Below are 5,105 nucleotides of genomic sequence, written 5' to 3' on the forward strand. Positions count from 1 at the left end.
TGGAAACAAAACAATGAATCAACTAATTAAAAATAAAAAATAAAAAGCCTATGAATTAATTTCATCAACTATTCATTCTATTAATTTTAATAATCAATTCTAAATCTCTTCTTTCTATTCTAATAGCAGGTTAATATAATTGATTCCTATTCTTTTTCAAGATATAAGGTCTCAATCTATATGCAGGTTTTTTACATTTCTGTGATAAACTTGAACATATAAAAGGCATTAAACATGGAAACCTAATTACTACACAAGTCATACATGTACTTTCGTCCAAAAAGCACCCTATGTCTATACAATGATATCATATTCAATTCTCATCTTTCACATTTTGAATCAATACCATTAAATCAAGTAAATAGTGATCAAGTATTTACTAGCATTAAACGAACATCATATAGATTAGAATAGAGAAGAAGTATCAATAGAATATCATAATAAAATTAAATAGAAATCCCAGTGACTACATTAATCCCTAGATAAAAGAAATTAGTTCATAAATAACATGATGGAAATAAACTGCAAATAATTGTTCATAAAATCAACCTAAAGAATTCAAATGAAAACATAAAACTAATTATAGTAGCATGTTCTAATCTAGGGTTATTATTAAAAACTGAGACTACTCTGAAATTCGCAGAAAAATGTTCTTAAATAGCCCTCCAATGTTCCCAAGTGAATAGACAATTTTTCCCTTCAAAAAGTGGTTTAAAATCTGAAAAACATGTATACAGTGTTGTAGCGCTGTGTCTGGAGCATTGTAGCGCTAAAGTCAGAGTCAAAACGCCTAAAATTTTATTCACTAGCGCTGTAGAACCCTCATGTAGCGCTGGGGTGCTGCCTTTCAGTTGTTGATAGCGCTGTGGCACTGCCTTTTTTAGCGCTGGGGCGCTATTTCCATAGGCGATCAGCTCCTTCACATCCTTCCTAGCACTATGGCGCTCCTTTGATAGCGCTGTAGCGCTATTGACAACAACAAAACTTGCACATATCGACCACGAAAAACATGATTTTCTCCAACTTAGCTATATTTTTCTTCCACTTTCAATCCTTTTCACTCTTTTCACCAACTTAACAAGGAAAATCTGAAACATGAACAAACAAGCATAATTCTACAATAAAGTAATCCTAAACTAACAAAAACCAACCTAAAACTAGACCATAAACGAGCCTAAAACTCATTTATCAACCATGTGATAAGGTGTAATAGAAACTGGTTAAGTCCCGGGAATCAAATCAATGCAAAACTAGATCTCTCTGTTAGGTGGTAGTCCTAACAAATCCTCAGGAAACACATCTGGAAAGCCACTAACCACCAATATCCAAGGAAACTTGTCTAGAGGCCTAGACTCGTCCTCAATTGCTAACAAACTCCCATAACACTTTGAGTTTCGTTTCCCACCTAAACATGCCTTAAGGATAGGATTCTGCCTTACTGCATTCATGTTGGCTCGATATACAAAGAAATCTCCACTTGGAGATAAAAGAGTCACCCTTCTACGTGAGCAATCTACAATGGCTTGGTCCTTAGACAACCAATCCATGCCACGATTCACATCAAATTGTCCCATAGGTAACACCATCAGGTTTCCTAATAAATTATGCCCTTCAAACACAATACAAACTGATTTGCAGATGGTTGATACTTCACCATGTCCTCCCATAGGTATACTCAACTGCAATGTAGGACTAAAATTTTCTCAACTCAAACCCAACATGCTAGCAAACATTCATGATATAAAAGAATTTGATGCACCAGTATCAAATAATACATGAGCCCAAGAGTGTGAGATAAGAACCATACCATCCACAACTCCCTGGCATGTTCCTCCTTTCACATCATCACCACCAAGAGCATAGGCTTGACCAAAGGCTTTTTCCTTTGCTTTCCCTTTTCCTTGACCAGGATGGTCTGTGCTTGCAGCAGAACCTCCTCCTTCATTGAACCCTCTCTGACTCCCAGTAGAAATAGGAGTTTGGAAACTCTGTGAGTACCCCTGGTTGAATCCTGAACCTTGGGGCGTGAACTGAGGTTGCTATTCGGATTATTTCCCGAGTGCGGGTGTGAAACCATAAGATGAAGTCTGAGTCTAGTTACTCTTAGGTTGTCTTGTGAAAGGAGTAGACCTAGCATTACTCCCTATGGGTCCTCCATGTGATGGTTGGAACCTCTGTTGTCGTTGTGAGCAATCTTTCTTCTTATGACCCTGTTGGCCACAACAGAAACACCCATATGGCCCAATTTGAGTATTTCCTGAAGATATGCTACTATTGCTACCCCCACTAAGTTGTTGTCCTTGGGATAACCATTGCCCTTGGTTCTTCTTGTTCATTTTCCTATCATTTCCTCTTTCTCGGGTTGGATTCTTTCTTTCAATTCCTTCTAGATGAGCCTCAGTCTGTAAAGCTGCTGTCACATACTCATTCAAATTTCCAAAGGTCATAGGGGAAAATGGACCCAGTATTGAAGGGATTAAGCGATGGAGGAACTGCTCAATCAAAAGAGGTCGATCGACCGTACTGGCATAAGCATAGGAAGATAACTCTACAAACTTCATGTAGAATTCATTCACTCACATCCATCATTATCTAGTCATTCTGTGATCTCATTAACCTATCATTGATCTCAAGCAATCAAATGATCCAATCAAGTCCTCCTATGAGATGGGTTAAAATGTTGTTCTTCGAAAACCCATCTCAAAATTTCCTCAAGTCATCCCATTAGTTCCTCTCATTCTACTTAAGGCTTCCTACCATTCTGGTGTGCTCCTTTCCAACTTGGACACATTAAAATTAACATGATACTCTTTAGGTGTTCCCATAATGTTTAAACTCTTCTTTATCTACCTCGACCATCTTTTAGCCACCATGGAATCTTTTCCACCTTTAGACTCAGGCATTTGAGTGCAGTGGAAGATCTGGAAGTGATTGCTCTGTTGGGCAGCTAGATCCATCTATTGGGTAGGAATGCCTCTTAAAGCTTCAAGAATGGCATTCATAGGGAATGCAACTGGCGGAGAGGGAACCTCAGCCTCAGGGACATCATCTGCAGGCCTTCTCCTTATTGTCCTTCCTTTCGGAGGCATTTTCTTAGGTTAGTAAATCAAAAGCTAACTAATTAGTGAGGAATGGATGTTATCTATATACATATGCCTTTATAGATCAAAATAGTTTATTTTAAAATAAATTTAATCTATTTGGTGACACACTCTGAGGTATTTAAACCCGGTGCTATGATACCATTTTTTTGTCACGACCCGAGCCCTAGGCTATGGCAGATTTGTAATATCCATAACTTACGTGGTCAAACGTCAAAATTTGACTCCTGTTCGAAAATAGTCTTTATAAATGATCCTTTATTTTTTTATTAGATAGTACTATAATTATAAGTCTAAACAATTGAATAACTCCTATAATTATATCTAAAAATATTAGTGATAAAAGCAGGATCATTTATCATTATACATAGAACAATAATATCCCCACAGTTATGTTGTAAAGTCTAAGAACTTTACTTAGCTAGTTAGATAGTAGTAGTAACAATAATAGTTAGTAGTATGTTTATTACTGTGGATTTTGGTTCAAGCCGAGACTTAGTTGGACACTCGTAGCAACACTTGAAGATTTTATAAGTTTAACTTATAGTTTGAAAATATTAATTATAACCTAAGGTTTGGTTAATATGACTGATTATGAAGATGATATTTATTATACTATAAGGTTTAGATAGACCCAATAAAATAATGACATTTGTCATGTGCATGTTTAATGAGAAATTAAGTATTTTTGAGGAATAGTTTAATAAGAGTAATATTTGAAAATCCCAGAGTCTGCCAGCAGCTTTGAAATCGTTATTAGATTCAGTCAAAGTTGTTTAATCAATTCAAATTAGGCTGAAAAAGTGTAATTACGTGTATAATATTTCAGCGTATGCCGATATATTGCAACTTTAGGGAGCGATATATCGCCACAAGGGGTTTACGAAAAACACGTAACTTCGCACGACCATTTCGATGAGCCTCGAGAATATGAGCCCAGGCGATATATCAGCTCTAGGGCTGCATTTTCAAATGATTTTGAAACCGAGCTCATTTTATTCCATAAACCTCTTGATAAGACAGAATCTGTTTTACCGAGTCTTCAGCCTCTGCTGAACGATTATTCAAATGTTTTTCAATTAAAAAGCCATTATTTTATTCAACCTAAATGAAGATCTTTTCATTCTTGAACTCTATAAATAGGACATAGTACCCAGCCATTTCTTCATTCTTCAAGCTGAGTTCAGAGCCTACAAGCTACTAGGTTTACTTTAGAGTGTTAAACACTTGGGTTAAGGTTATAAGCTTTATCATTCTAAGCTTACTAAACACTTGGGAAGTAAGGCTCATAGTGTGTTTATCGTTATCGAGGTGTAGTTCGGGTATAGCAATTTCAAAGGTATTCCTATTCTTAGTTCCTTTCTGTATTGTTTCATTAGTTCTTATAGTTTTTCTCTACTCATTTTCTAACTCAATATTCCTTATTCTTGGTTAGGCATCTAAGTTCTTTGAACTTGAGGTTCTTGTCAGTAAGTACCTTCGCGGTGGTTTAGTTCATTAATTTTCATCTTTTTCTTTTAGAATACTCACCTTTCTCAATTATGGTTTTTAGGAGTGTTCCAAAATCTCGTCCTTGTTCTCACATCCCAGTTTTTGGTAAGGAAAATAGGATAGTATTATATGCCTATATGATCATGTTATAGTATGTTTTTATATGTTATTATTATGCTATAGTATGTTTTTATATGTTATATGTTTTTGGGGCTTATAGTTGTTATATAACAAACCCTAACACTTTTGTGTTTTGGGCTTATAGTTGTTATAAAGCAAACCCCAACACTTTTATGTTTTTGGGGCTTATAGTTGCTTAACTAGCAAACTTCATTGTAGTTTGAGGCTTATAGTTGCTTAGTTAGATAACCTCAATAGTTACCATGTACATGGGTTAGAATTATAATATATGTGTTATAGTATATGATATATGTTCATAGTTTATGTGTATGATTATGTTTCATGCTTGTAGTAGATTTTCCTTGCTGGGCATTAGGCTCATTCCTTTATGTT

This window comes from Humulus lupulus, chromosome 6, assembly GCF_963169125.1.
Source record: "Humulus lupulus chromosome 6, drHumLupu1.1, whole genome shotgun sequence".
Classification (NCBI taxonomy): Eukaryota; Viridiplantae; Streptophyta; class Magnoliopsida; order Rosales; family Cannabaceae; genus Humulus; species Humulus lupulus.